This window comes from Urocitellus parryii, chromosome 3 (assembly GCF_045843805.1).
Source record: "Urocitellus parryii isolate mUroPar1 chromosome 3, mUroPar1.hap1, whole genome shotgun sequence".
NCBI classification, from domain to species: Eukaryota; Metazoa; Chordata; class Mammalia; order Rodentia; family Sciuridae; genus Urocitellus; species Urocitellus parryii.
The window spans coordinates 2,797,058-2,812,628 of NC_135533.1; the positions used below are offsets into that span (position 1 = coordinate 2,797,058).

Consider the following 15,571-nt stretch of genomic DNA (forward strand, 5'->3'; position numbering starts at 1 on the left):
GTGGTGGGCAAGGGAAAGGCCAGGCCGTGGGGTGCTCACCCCCTGAAGGTGTCACTTCCAAGGGACCCCAGCCTGGCTACAGTGCCCACTTCCCTCACCCACCTTTGTTTACCCTCAGGAGCCCCCCTAGGTGGGCTACCTCATTCCTAACAGGGCCACCCACGGCCGTCTGTCACCTTACCCTGGTTGTGGCATCCTCCGTCCCCCAGCACCCAGAGCGGTGTGTGGCAAGGGGTCTCGCTCTGGCAGTGCCTGTGGAGAGAAGGAGTGGGCTCACACATCCGAGCCCGGGATGTGGGAGTGGCCAGGTGCGCATAGGGCTCTGCAAGGCCCCTCCCCAACACCAGGCTATGGCACATTCAGAGAAAGCCTCCCAAAACAGGCCAGGCTACCCAGGGGTTTGAAATGCAGAAGAGTGAATTAATACAAAAGTGCCCTTTCCAGCCCCAAGTTCACCACCAGGCCTAGGCACAGCCTTTACCTGCACCCCACACAGAATGGGTCCTGAAATCCACCAAAACCATCTATGTACAGACTGCTGCTGGGGTGGGTGATTGTGTAGTGCCAGGTAGCACTTAGTGAGTAGGAACTGTATTATATGAGAAAGGCTAGACCCAAGCTGGGTGTGTGGTAAATACCAGTAATCCCAGTGACTTGGGAGTCTGAGGCAGGAGGATTGCAAATTAGAGGCCATCCTGGGAAATTTAGTGAGACTGTCTCAAAATTTTTTAAAAAAATAAAGAACTGGGGATGTAGTTCAGCAGTAGAGCAACTCTGGTTTCAATTCCCAGTACCACTAAAAGAGAGAGAGAGAGAGAGAGAGAGAGAGAACGAACCCAGAAGTGTTAAATACCGTAGTTGTCAGTGGCAGAGCCTGAACTTGACCCTGTGAGGCCCCGCTGCTTCCTAACCTTGACACTGACAGGTGTGGACACCCACAGTCAGCTCAAGTAGGAAGCCAGTGCCCCTGCACACACAGTAGCGGCACATTCTGATGGATCCAGGGTGCCTCCCTAGGGGTGTGGCTTTCACCTGGAGACTGGGAGTCCAGGCTGTGTGGGCCCATGTCCAGGGTGGCGGTGGTCCTCAGTGGTGAGTGCTGCAGAGGCTGGCTCATTCTGACGGCTGCTGGGCTTGGGGTCTAGGATGCACAGGCTGGACTCCTCCTGGCTTCTTTCACTCTGGCCATGAGGATCTTAGGTTTTAAGGATTGAAGCTGGCCTGGGTGTTTTGAAGCTGCCAGGCCACGTGGGATCGTGTGCTAGGTGAACTCTGCTCATTCCCTAGTAGCACCCACAGGCCCGGCCACCCTCTGCCTGCTCACTCCTGCATCTCCCAAGGTCTCCCCTTGGAGCCATCCCTTCCGTGACGTCCTTTAGATTTCTCTTTCCACAGCCCTAATTGCAGGTCCCGTGTGTCACCCGATTTGGGGTCATCTGACCAAAACCAGTACCGCAGGCTCTCTCAGAGGTGGACTCTCCAGGCAGACTCATAATGACCTCGAGTGAGCCAGAAGAGAAGGGGGTGTGCCGGTACCTGTTCCTCGAGGCTTTCCACTGCTGTGACCAGACACCCGAGAAGAACAACGTTAGAGGAGGAAAAGCTTATTTGGAGCTCAAGATATTCAGTCCACAGTCAGGCAGCTCCAACCCTGGGCCCAGGGGGCGGCAGACACCATGACGGAAGGGTGTGGCCGGGAAGGCTGCTCAGGAGAGAGAGCACCACTCACCAGGGACAAGTTGTCCACCTTAAAGGCGTGTCCCCACTTCCTCCAGCCACACCCTGCTCGCTGGTCACCTCCCGGCTAATCCATGTAGGAGATCAGTTCTCTGCTTCTGTTGAGGGTCTCACGACCCGATCATCTCACCTCTGAACCTTCCTGCATGGTCTCAGCCACGAGCTCCTGGGGTCACCTCACGTCTAAACCACCACACTCTGAAAGCCCAGTTTAGTGCTTTTCAGTAGATGGCTTTGCGTGACAACGTCAGTGGGTTTGGGTCTGAAAGGATCAAAGCCGGATCTGAAAATGGGTAGGAAGCGCTGGCCCTGTTTTCAGTTAGCCAGGCACAGCCCGTGTGATGGATGACCACATCCTTGAAAAAACTCAATTATCGAACACGAATAAGGAGAGTTAATATGGGTCTTCAAAATCGCAGGAAGCCATGCAGTTACGACCCGACCTGCCCGGAACCCATCCAGGTCCCCTTCTGCAGCGCCGGGGTTTACTGAGCTGGAGGGTGCGGTGAGACCTCAGTTCCCTGGGCCGGGGGAGCCTGGTCTTTGGGTTTGCCTCCAGTGCGGCTCTCTGGCCAGTGTGAGTGGTCACGCAGGCTCCGATGTTTCTTTTCTGTATGGATAACTTGCCAAGTAGCAGCACGTGGCCGCATTCTCAGCTTCTAGACCCCAAATTAAGTGTGTTATTCCTCATTTTTTTTTCCTGTAATGTCTCTGCCTGAAGATCAAGGTGAGATGAGAGGACTTTGAAGTTTTCTTCCTGCCTGAATCTTTAAGAATGTAACAAAGCCTGGGAACCCTGGTCCTGGGTCTGCATGGTAAGGTGGCCAGGCGGACAGCCCAGAATCAGCAGGTGGAGTGCCATCCTCCTTGTGGGCTAGAGACGAGAGGTCCTGAGTGGGGAGATCCTGGGAATGCCTGCTACCCAGACAGACTGGCCTGGGGCCTTAGATGACCTCATACTTCACCTAGGATGACCTTGAGACTGCGCCACAGAGACTGAGTGTGACAAATCCAAGCGAGTCCCTTAATAATGTTTACATTTCCTGAGGATCCTGTGATAAGCCTTGCAGACCTGCTCACGTGTGGACTCCCTGGCTTCACCCAGCCCAGTGCAGTGCCCTACTATCCTTGTAAACAGGACACTGAGGAAAAGGGACGGGAGTTGACTCCCAGAGTCGCAGGGGTACAGGGCAAGGCTCCGTTCAGAGCCCAGGCAGCTGGCCTCGGGGCTGTCCCCTTCCTGCCAGGCCTGGCCCTGCTGCCTCCTGAGTGTGTGCTCATTCGAGAAGCCACATTCGTGGTGGGAGATGCTGACAGTCTGGAAGCCACTGGTCCACAGGCTGGGGACAGGAAGGGTAGAGAAGAGTCTCCGAGGGGGCGTCCAGCCTGACAGGTGCTTGTGAAATACCTGGGCCTTATCCTTTCCTGCCTCTGTGGGAAGAACTGGAATAAGTGGCTGGTCCCCAGGAGAGTGACATTAATAGGAGATGCACAAGCTACCCAGCCCCCAAAACTGCTGGGGCAGCTCAGCTGGGGATGGAGCCGACAGCGTCTCTAGGACCTCCAGGTAGAGTCCTGCATTCAGGGTCATGTCAGGAAACATGGAAGTGGTTTCCACTCTAAAGTTGTTGGAAGGTAGATGTAGAGAGCTACGGCCTCTGTGCCAGCAGAATCAGATCCCCCTGGAGAAGGTGTACCCAGAGCCTCGCCTTGCAGCCTGTGCTTACACTGGTGAGAAGGCTGGCCAGAGCCGCCCCAGTGGGAGACCTGCCACTGCAGGGGGAAGGACACTGAGCAGCCACATCAGCATCAGTTGGAGCTTGTTTGAAATGTTTTCAAAATCACAGGTGGCCGGTTCGCACAGTCCCAGGCTGTGGTTGCCAGTCTCCACTGCACGTTAGTCACCTGGGAGGGCTTCCTCAAGGCCGAGCCAGGGTCTTCCTCCACCCACTGTTCTGGCATGCACCTGGGAAGTGAGGGTCTTCAGAGCGCCCCAGGTGCGGCCAGGTTGAGAACCCAGGATGAGGCCTGGCAGCCGACCAGAGAAACCAGCCCTCGCCAGGTCCACAGTGACCCGGCCTTTATGGCTCTGTGGAACCTGCTCAACGTTCCCCAGATTAAGAGGATGTGTCACAAAAAGGCTGAATGTCAGGGACGTGCGACAGGTTGCCAGGTTAGGAGCTTCGATGGCAGTTTCCTTTTGTCCAGAGCAGGGCAGGACTCTTGTGTTTGGAGGTTGCTGAAGAAAGCAGCTGAGCAGCCCGCCCACTTATCATGAGATCCACAGGTGTCCAGCAGCATGCTGGGGCCAGGTCTCCATGCAGATCCCCAGCGGCTCTGAGTGGAAAGCTTGTGAGTTCCCAGCAAGGGGACAGGAGCAAACCTTGTCTGTGTCCCTCTGTTTCCTCACGTGGACAAGTCTTCTGCACATTGACAGCTACTGGTTTGCTTGTTTGTTTGTTTTCAAAATAGTTGTCTTTAAGGCTACACTGTAGCTGAATTTCCTGATATTAATGCTTTCGTTTTATTCTTGGTCATATTTCTTCAGCTAACATATACTCTGTTTAATCTAGTTTATAAGTTGAGTTCCTGCGAGTTGCTACCTCGTGTTTAATTTAGGTTGTTTATCCTGGATGTTAAATTGTCGCCATCTTGTGTTTTAACATTTTTATATGCCTGGCATTAATATTTTGAAATGTTACTCATTGGGTGTTTATTTACTTGTCTTTTAAAAATGGTCTCTGCTTTCACAGCTGGGGACAGGAGTTGGGCAGGAGGAGGACAGGGCTGTGGCAGCTGCGTCCCTTACTCGGGAACCAGTGGTCTGTGTGCCTCCATGCACTGGTCTGGGTTCAGAATCACATTCTCACGCAAAGACCGATGGTGCATGTGAACTCATCAGTCCCTCAATGTGAGTGTGAACATAAATGGAAAATACCAGAGAATCAAACTGATTGTAAGTGTGAGCATAAGTGAAGTTTATTGTCCCAACTTTGAAAATCAAGTGATCCAGCACCTATTTAGAAGTCCCCCTTGTTCTCACCATTGCGTCCCCCTCTGCACCAGCCTCTCTGTCTCGTGGAGCAGGTACACACAGCCCGCTCAGGCCAGGCCCCTCTTAGGCCCTCTGGAGAGGTGAGGTGTAGCCCAAGGCCCCTGGGCACTGCCGGCAGCTCGGCTCCGTGCCCTTGTTTGTGAGCACAGGAGGAAGGTGGTCGGAAGACCCCCGTACCTCGTAAGGCTGCTTGATGCCCGCTAGGCTTCACAGACAGACCAGGCACTGCGTTTAGAAAGCTCTTTCCTTTCTGGAAGAGTCTGTGGAGCTCACTCCACCTCCCTTACAGAGCTTGGCCACAGCCGGGGGTCAGGGAGCTGTCACTCTCCCATCCTGGTGGGCCATCATGCCGTCACCCCAGCCCTCAGAGTACCTGGGAACCATTCACAGCCCAGGTAATGGGCGTTCCCTGTCAGAGAATGACGTGAACCTGACGATACCAACTGTTGGACTGGATGAAATAAGTAGACTGATGGCCTTCATGGTGACAGCAATAGATCAATTATCTCAGAAATCGATCGATTATCTGAGAATTGTCAGGAATGAATCACTCTATAGAGTCCTGCCACCCTGGGCACCGGAGGGTTTGCCCAGTGCTAGATGCTTTGCTGGGTTTGCCCAGCCGAACATGCTTACCCCCAAAAGGAGCAGAAAAGCAGAGCAAGAATAGACTTGAGAGCAGCAGAACCAGTCTGAAGATCAGTCCTGGTGGTCAGAGGTAGTGGAAAGGGTGAGACCCCAGGACACAGTGGAGCTACACGCACTCTTGTCGAGGAGGAAACAGCCCGAGAGCACTGGCCCCTGCCCTGTTTCTGGGAGAGGTGAATCACGTCCCTGGTACCTAGGTTTAACCAACCAAGGATGTGCAGCTAAGAGGTCCAGGTCAAACCTGAGCAGAGCACCGTCCATCTTGCCTAGAGCGGCTGGCCTGCCCAGAATCCACAGCTAGACTCTCTGGGTGAGCCAGTCTCCCCGCTCACATTCGTTGCCCACTTAGAGAGGCAAGGGAGCCCTCTCTGCCATGCAGGAGAGCATGGTGCTGCTGCACTTCTGACAGCCTTCACTCCTGGGCTTTCAGGTTCTGTTCTGCATCCCGGGTGCTGTCTCGCCACAGCCCATCACCTGCACAGAGCCTGGCTCTGAGCACACGGCTGGGGCGGAAAGAGGATGCGTTAAGGCAACTGAGTGCCCGTGTCTTCTCACTGAGGGCTGCACCTGCTCCTGGCCCGACCAGGAGTCGGGAGAAGGTGTGAGCGGTGTGAGGACCATCAGTGAGCTGAGGACCCTCAGTGAGCTGGCACTCCCAGCAGCACATGTGCTGGGATGGGGTGCTGGAAGCTTCCCCACATGCAGCCCAGAGCCGTCTCCTGTTCCTCCCTGGTGCAGGAAACAGTTCTGCAATGCCAGCTTGTCTCTCATGTTGCGTCTGGGGTTGGGGGTCGCATCAGTAGCTGCAGGTGGTTCCCAACTTCAGATGCACAGGAGCTCAGGGGAGGAGCTCTAGAAATGCAGGTGCCCGGGTGGCATCTGACTCAGTCGGTTGGGGCAGGACTAGTGCATCAGTCTCATAAGAGCTCCCCAGGTGACTGTAATGTGCCCCCAAGGTGGGGCCTCTGATTAGGGTGAATGACATCATCAGAGTTCCCTTAGTGAAGAGGTTAGATGAGCATGAGTTGAAGAACAGGTTGGGATAGAATACACTAAAATAGAAAGAGCTTAAGGCGGGGGCGGGGGCTGGGGCTGGGGCTCCGTGGTAGAGCGATTGCCTAGCACATGGGAGGCCCTGGGCTCCATCCTCAGCACCACATAAAAATAAATAAAATAAAGGTATTAAAAATGTAAGCATAATATACTAAAAAAGAAGAACTTAAGGCAGATTAACTATGATCATTAGTATTTATGGTTTTGCCTAAATCTTATGATTTACTCTCTGCAAAGCCTTGAACTTTTCAAAACCATCTTTAGTAACCAAATTGCATAATATCGCTGGAAGATTAATTTACAAGAATCTGAACAACATGGGAAAACTTTCTGACTATATTATTTTGTCTTTAAGACACTCTTCTACCTACTAGAAGAAAACGTGTTATCGACTACTACCTCTGTGCAAGAGAGAGCTCTCTTCTTTCCCCAGGAAGGACGCAGCACAGAGACCAGGGGCTGCCCAGTGTCCACTGGAGTTACTGACACAGTTGGCTCCCACATGGGAGCCCATCAGTGGTTTCCTGGGGCTGCTGCCAAGTGGCAGGCAAGAACAGATGTGCACAGGGACCTGGAAGCTCCTATCTGAGTCCCATTGTGTCTCAGGGTCCCATCTTGGGCCACAGGTGATGACACTTCTAGTCTTTGTTGGCATTGAGGCATATCATGATGAAAAAAAAACCATCACATGGGTAGTTAGTGTAATTTAGGAGTGTGCAATTTACCAAATTGGAAAAGTCATCCGTTTTTTAAGTCTATGAGTCTGGCTTTTTAAAGTGATTCTGACAAAACATTTTAGTGATCAAATATCTGGAATTTCTGTAGCAATTTGAAAAGCATGAACACATGACATTCTGCACCAGCATTTGTTGTATGCTTGTATGCTCCTTAAATATCAATTTCTCATTGAATTTCAAAGTCACAGGCCTTTTCTTAGGATATAGTATGGTTGTATTGACTTTCTCCCAATAGATTGCGACTTAAATCTGAGAGAAGTATGTCTGGCATTTTCTCGTAATAAAATAGAGTAGGAGGAAAAGAGAGAGAGAGGGAATATCGGTACGCAGCCGGAGTAAGCATTCATTTCAATTGTGTCCGTGTGATCAGGTTCCAGTGTGGAGTGGATTTTACACCATGAAACAGGAATACAATTTTGAAAGCTACTGTCTGATAGCATCAGTTGTAATAGCTCGTGGCCCAAACAACCACCAACATGATGTCAGTGGACTCTGCCTTGTCTTCTGATAGGTGCAGGAATCCTAAAAATCTCTGACTCCACGGTTCCTAATTTGACCCGTGTTCTCAAAGTGTGGTCTTGGACCAGCCCCGTCAATATCCCTTGGAACTTGCTAGAAATGCAGGTTCACAGGGGATGGGACTCATCAGAGTGAACACATTCTGTAGGTGAAGAAGACGTGGCCAGCCAGGTCTGAGGAGCCTGCATCGACTGCTTCTGTAAGACCTGGATCAGCGTGGGCTCAGCCCTGTAGGCCTTTAAGTCTAGAGGTCAATCTATCAGTGGTATGGGGTTTTTCCTTCATTCTTATACCTAATATTTATCACCAATTTTGTAGCAACGATGACTTAGATTGATCCTCCACAGAATTTGGAACTTACTGAATGGCTAGTTGTCCTCTGTCATCCAGGGCCCCAGCAGCCTCTGTGTTCCCAGCTCTGCCCTGAGCCCCCGCGTCCCCCACCTTCCAATGGCTCCATGCTCCAGCCTGACCTTTCTGGTTGAATTTCACCATCTATACCTCACAGCTCCCCTGATTCCTCAAGAACATTCCGGCAGGTGTTCATCCAGGTGTCTGGTGGTCATCACGCAGGGTGAGATGGGCAGTGCAGAGGCCGATGTGATTCATCAGGGGCTCTCTGATGTCGGGAGGCAGCTGGCGGTGAGCCTGGACACAGAGCTGGTGAGGGGGGGCTCTGAGTGTGCTCAACACATCAACCCAGGTGGCTGGCCGCTGGCTCCCCCAGTTTCTGGCTGGGATGGATTTGGGCCGCAGGGAGCCAGCACTCAGCTGCCGAGTGGAGGAACCCCATTGCACTTCTCTGCTCTTTCAAACTCTTCCTCGACCTGAATTTGCACTTTGTCAATATTCTGATAGCTTCCATCTCTTTGGGAAAAGGTCAGTTCTGCAACTTTAGCTGATTAATTAAAATGGGGTGATGACTTACAAAAAGGCATTTGAAATTTTCAATGTGACTCAGAAGTATTCTTCTTCACAGAAATATTAGATGCAAATTCTTTCAAATATTCTACTCAGAGCCGGGTAGAGTACTTGCCGAGTTTTCCTGATTGTGTTTTGTCTGTTCTTAATGTAGGCGAACACACCCTGTTAGAAGTTGGTCTTCAGGAAACTGAGTGCAGGATTCTGATTCCTTGAGCACAACTAGTTTCTCATCCTGGCGACTATGGAAATATCTTCAAACTTGATGAATGAAACACCTTGAGTTTGCTCCCTGGGGCTTCTGAATAGCTCTCCCCGTGCAGTCTAGAGTTCTCTGCTTGTGTGATTGGAAGGCTGCTCTGGCCACAGAAGGCTTTTCCCCTCCAGTGAAACCCAGGAATGCAGTAGGCTCTCCTCCTGCTGCTCTGGGAAGGCTGTTTCTGTCCATCCCGTGAACAGGAGCAAGTTCCTGCAAAGAGAATGTGGGGATGGATGAGTGCTTGACGGTCCCTGTGTATGGTGCCACCTTGCAGGCTGGCCAGGTGTCCCCTATGGCCAGGACTGGGCAGTGAAGGATGACATGCAGAGACATGCAGACAGATCCCTCCCAGGGCCCTGAAACAGGCCTGTGAACCAGAGCAGGATTTCAGGACATGCCTTGGCACATGGAGGAGCAGGGCAGGAGGTGGCCAGGGCACACCTGCCAGCCACCTGCATTCCCCTACCGTGGAAGGTCTCCTTCCCAAATGCCAAAAAAGGAGGCCGAAGCCAGCCTCCACACGGAGACCTCTTCCACTGACTGGCCAGGATGGTCCTCCTGCAGCCAGCCCTTCAGGGAGAGGTCACCTCCTCTCTGGGAAGCTGGCCTATGGTCCCTGCCGGCTCTGCTGCCTGCAGATGGAGGCACCCAGACCTTTCCAGAAAGCTGACTTTGATTGGACGGAGTGGGGGCATGAGGCCACAGGACGGGGCACCCCGGAGGGGACAGGTGCTTTCCCTGAAGAAGGGGAGTGGCTGAGGGGGTGGCATCAGGAGGAGGCACCATCAGAGCCACATCCTTGAGAGGGACTCGGGGCCGGCTCTCTTTCCAAGGTCAGACCTGATTCTTCCGGCAGAAATCATTTCAAGGATTCCTGATCATTTTTGCTCCCTGGTCACACAGCATCATGCACAGCTTTGTGACATCTTCCTCGGCGGTTGTGAAAGGAACCTGAGGGTGGAAATGAGATGATGGTACAGATGGGCTTTCTGAAGGGCAAGGCCAGCACGTGGCCGACTGGCCAGCACCCCACCTGCTCAGCCAGTGCCCAGCAGAACTGAGCTGTCCCCTGGGCCTGGGGATGTGGTCACGGTTAGGCATTAGTTCTGTGCCTGTCTCCTAGACTGGGGTGGTCCGCTGGCTCCTGAACGACAGGATCCGTCTTTTGATTTATCTGTTGGGGTGTGGGGCCAAGATGCTCTGTGTGTACAAAGGGACTAAGAGGGAACCGACGTTGATACATCAGCTGATGTGCTCAACACTGGGTCCACGTGGAGAACGCCGGGGAGCCGGCCGCGCCCAGGGAGGGACGAGCGCAGACAGCAAAGGCTCCGAGGAGACCCCACTTTGCCGGTGCAGCTTGCCTGCCGCACACCCAGGGTCCGCCAGCCCGCACCCCGGGAGGGCCTCTGTGGAGAGGTGCTGCTGACTGACCAGATCCCTGCCACCAGGCAGGGCCGCTTGGGGACAGGACTAGCCTGCTCACTGGGCCTGGGCCTGGGGTGGTCTCCAGCCCTGGCCTTCCTCCTCTGTCCCCATCACCACAGTCACCAGCTTCTCCTGCACCGTCCGGCCCTCCACCTGCCCTCCCTCCCCGTAGGTCCCTTTACCTCCTCTTTTGTCCTCCCTCTCATTCTTCACCTTTTTTCATTCTGAGGAGAAAGACTGATTCCGTGTGAGGGGTGACCCCAGTGCGGTCTCAGCTGAGCTGGAGAAGGGCTGAAGCTGCATGTCCAGGGGCCAGGACCTCAGGTTCTGTCCATCCCTCTTGCTGAGGGCCTCCGCTGTTCTCCAAGGGCCCGTGCAACTTGACTTCGCTGTTTCTAATGATCACTAGACGGACCCACAGAGGCCTGGAGAGAGGCCATCTGTTTTCATGGTTCTGCCACATGGTGAGTGGGCGTCTGGCACGTCAGGTCCATCTCCCTCCTGTCCACGGCTCATGGCTGCAGACACACCATGTCTGTGACACTTGGACCCTAAAGAATTCGCAGGTGGATCACGCGGTTTTTGAACAATTCTCACATTTGTTCCTGCGTGTGCTCACTTTACAAAGCTCTGCTGTGGTGAAAGGTACACACTGGAGACTCCACCGCCCGACCTCTTCAGACGCACAGTTCAGGGCAACGGGTACTCGATCGCACTGTGATGCACACACCACCCTCCCATCCCCAGAACCTTCCCGTACCCCAAACTGCAGCTCAGTCCCCACTGGAGACAGCTCCCAACCCCTCCCCAAACCCGGCACCCACCCCTCTCCATGAATGTGACAGCTCTGGGTACCTGGTGTAGATGGACTTCTGTGTATCTGTCCCTTGTGGCTGGGCCACCCCACTGAGCGTGACGTCTCGGGGTCCAGTGGTGTTTCTGTGGGTATTGGAAGTCCCTCCCCTTGGGAGGCCGAGTGTGCTTGTTGTTAACTGATTGGCTGATAAAAGTCATTCTGGAGACCAGCTGCCTTCATGCAGGGGACTTTGCTTCCAGAAAGGAGACCCCTCCCCACTGCCTGCTCCTAACGAGGCACATAAAGACACTGTAGGCTTCAGAGAGCAGCAGGCCACCGTGTGACTGTGGGAAAGCTGTGTGACCTCCTCAGTTTCGTGTTATAGGATTTGGACAATAATAGTAAAGACCTGTAGAGCTGCCCTCTGGGCCAAAGGAGTTGGTGGGTAGGTGACAGGTCAGTGTTGGCTAGGGTAGCCGTCACTGTCCCTTCAAAAGCCATTTAAGAAGATGTGTGTTTTTCCTGTCATCTTTCCCGTGGCCACTGTCACATGAGCGCACAGACAAGCGCACCGGGAGGACCTTCCCGCTCCTGGGCTGAGTGGCCTGCCTCGCCGCCTGACGCTCCCCTTCACATCTGGAGAGAAGCGGCCCACATGATAGTGGTGATAGCTCTTCTTACAGGTATTTATCCAGAACTCGTCACAGGCCACTTTGAAGACACAGTATTGAACCGCAGGGCAGGGGTCCTACAGGGACGTCGGAAGCAGGTACATTGGGGAAGAGCCCCATCCTCAGGTCCTTGGAGATGCCCAGAAGGAAACGGGCAGTGCTGAGGGTCGGGCAGCAGAGGGGACAGCTCCAGGGGTAGCCAAGTACGCTTCTCTGAGGAGGTGACGTTGGATCAGATTGGCCTGAGACAGGGCAGAGTGAGATAGGGACAGTGCTAGGGACGTTTCAAGTGGAAGAGGAGCGAATCTAGAACCCATGGGTGGCCATCAGCCTGGCACGTCCCCAAGGCTGGGAGAGACCACGGGGCCCCAGAGGGGCCACAGGTCGGCATGGAAGGGGTCAGTGGATGGGCCAGGGGGAGGCAGTTGGCCTGGTCACTGCCCTTTTATCCTGAGCCTCCTGGGTTGGAGCTTGTGTCCCCCCAGGATTCATGGCTGAGGCCCTGACTCTGGTGTGGCAGTACTTGGGAGTGGGTCCTTTGGGAAGGGGCTGAGGCAGACGGGGTCAGGAGGGAGGCCCAGGATGGGGTCAGTGTCTGTGAGGAGGGGGGAGGCCCTGGAGCGGTGCCTCCCCAGGGCAGGGACACCTGTGAGGTGGACGGGGACGGCCGTCTGCAGGGGCAGATCCGATGGCCTGCTGATCCTGGGCTGTGGGGACTAAGCGTCTGTCCCGAGTCCCGCCGTCACTGTACCATTCCGTGACAGCCTCGGCAGACCAGGGCAGGCCTTTCCTTTCCAGAGGACTCAGCCCCCATCTTCCCCTGACTCCCAACTTTTAAAACAAGCCCTTCCCTTAATAAGGACGGCGAGAATGAGGAAGAGCCCCACACCAGCCCACGCCACGACACACAGGTGCAGTCAGGCCCAGGAGGCCAAGCATGGCCAGTGCACAGGCCCCACCTGGCACAGCCAGGGCCACCGGCCCGGCCCTCCCAGGCCCCTGGGCACTTGGGCCAGGGACTGAGTGCGGGGCAGCGTTTGGCTCTTGGGTACCTGCAGGAACCCACAGCCCAGGTGACCTGCTGGACGGGCAGCTGAGCTGTGTGGGCAGAGCCCACCGGGGCGGGCCTGGGCAGGTGGACATCATTACTGGTGCTGGAAGGGTTGAGGCTGCGGATGGTGCGCTGTACTTGGGTCCAACTTAAAAACACTCACAGCGGGAGTACTTGAGTAGGCACGGCCACGTTCGAAAATAAAATAGCAGACTCAATAAGAGCGGCTCCACCACCCCATGTTTTAACCGCGATTCTAATATTTACAAACACAGTCTCTCATTATTCATCATGTGGGCAAAAAGTCAGAAGGGTTATTTTTCTCAGTGGATCAAGACTAAGTCTTATGGGATTCAAGATTTCACAGCTCTGCTAAAATTGCACGTAGCAATGCCCGGGAATATGTGAACTAAATAATAAATACATTCATGCATTGTCCTTAGAAGGAATTGAGATTCAGCTCTTTACACACACAATGACCCTCCTGGATAATTGACTTACAATTGGTGGTTTCAGATATCTGCACAGTGGCTCTCGCAGGAGCAGGTCTGTCTACCCACTGGCCCGGAAAACTAATCTCCCTAGTTAATAGTTTGCAGCTTGGGTCTCATTAAGTCAAAGAACTCTGCTAGCCACACAATGGGCTGTAATCCTCTGTATTACTGGGCTGTAATTTGGCTCCTCACTGGAGGATTTGTCTGCCCATTGTGTGGTACAGTAGAAGTAGTGCAGTTTCCAGAATTCTGCTTTTGGAAAATGTCAGTGATGGGTTCTCTATTGTATTGTCTGGGTTGGGAGGGATTCCTGGGCTGTCTTTGGTGTCTGACATTAAACATTTTTAGAGATAAGTCATAAGATGAGGTGCAGGAGGCAGTAGTCACCCACAGCGTAGTGTGCGAGGAGTCCCCGAGAGCCGGCTCTGCGGGGCTCAGGGTCATTGTGATGCATGGGGTGGGCAGGAGCTCCCATCCACCTTCTGCATAGGAGGGGACGGAGGCCCGAGGGGTGGGCCCCTCAGCAGTTGCAAGCTGTGATGGGGTGAAGCCTGAGCATCTGGCTCTCCAGGCTCTCCATGTGGCCTCCTGGTACAGCAGACCGCACGACCCTGTGGGCCTGCGCAGGACTCCAGGGAGCCCAGGACAGCAGACGGCACCCGATGGTGGGTTGTGTCCAAGCAGGGGTCTCAGGGTGGCCACAGGCCCTGGGCTCCATCTGCAGCACAGCAAAAAAAAAAAAAAGGACAAAGAGGAGTCTCACCTCATTGTCCGTGAGGATCTTGGGCTGTGGCTCCTGGGTGTCATAGTCAAGGTGACCTTAAACCACCTCCCTTACCGTGGAGAAGCCGCGCAGCACAAGGTCTCCTGAGGGTAGCACGGTGTTAGGTTCACGCTCACAGTGGAGGACCACCCAATATGGGCCTTGTCTTGGAGCAAGGGTTGCCTCCTCCTCCGTGTCCACCTCTGGCTGGGCATTTCTTCCTATTGTGTTCTGGGTGTGAAAGCGGTGGGTGGAATAAGCTTGGGTGTCATCTCAGGAGAAGCAAAGAAATGGGAGGTGCTCTCATAAAAACAGATGTGGCCATCGCAAAGAAGAGAGACGTAAAGCCCTCTTGGAAAACACCGTTTTGTGGTTCAGGCTCTGGGCGAATCACCATAGGCTAGATGTCTCAGACGCAAAGATAGAGAGGGAAGATTCACGTCTCAGTCTGCTGTTGGGGAGCCGGGATCCGGGTGCCGGCCATCGGGGTCTGGGAGTGGGCTCACTTCCTGGCCCAAGAGGCGGCCTTCTTGGCCTCTCCTCACGTGGCAACAAGAGGGTGAGGCTGGAGACAGCTCCCCCTCCCAGCCTAATCCCCCTCCCCAACCCCCTGCAACACCAGCACACCAGGGTTGGGACTCACACATACAAACATCTGGGGACACAAAATTTAGTCCTTAACACGTGGGTTGATGTGACCGCCCATCACAGTCACTTGGAGACATGGGGAGGCCCTCTCCCCCGACTGGCTTAGGACTCACCAGTTTTTAAAAAACGTGGCAGCGAATTATTCAAACCAGCGCCCTGTCTTAGATCCAGGGGAATTCTTAAAGCCCCTGGGGGCAGCAGGGTCACTGGTGACCGCCTCCACATCTCTAGGTCTGAGCGGCTGATTTTCCCTGTGCCCGGGACACGGCACACCTGGTATCCTCCCTGCGTATGCTTAACTGTGAGGACCTTATGGTTGAGGCCCAAGAGCTGAGTGACCACGTGGCCATGGGATGGTGAGTCTTGACCTTCAGGTCTCTGCAAAGTAGAGTGTGTCCCCCATGACAGTATCCCCAGGGTACAGAGTGTGTGTCCCCTATGAACAGAGACTGTGCCGCCCATGGCAGGGAGTGGGACCCCCTGTGACAGAGTGCCCCCCACAGCAGACGGAGGGCGTGCCCTCGTGGCAGAGCGTGGCCCCCACCTTCGGAAGACGGCCTTTTATTTCATGAGACGTTCAGGTACACAGGCTCCGTGGCACAGATTTGCCCCTGGAGAAGGGTGTCCCTGGGCGGAAGCCTTTGGAGAGACTTGCTGGGTGGGTAGGTCAGCTGACCAACAGTTGAAGGGTGGAAATGTCTGTTTTAGCTCCTGGTTCCAGAGTTTGCAGTCCCTGGTGGATCCATTGCTGGGGCCTGGGCTCAGGAGGAACGTCGTGGTGGAAGAGCGGG

At 54.2% G+C, this 15,571-nt stretch overlaps 1 protein-coding gene across 1 annotated transcript in view; it reads left to right on the plus strand.

Moving 5' to 3' along the window:
* The window catches only part of Dpp6 (dipeptidyl peptidase like 6), a 600,350-nt gene that overhangs the window by 232,091 nt on the left and 352,688 nt on the right, over window positions 1-15,571 (plus strand). The gene's annotated exons all lie outside the window — the stretch shown is intronic.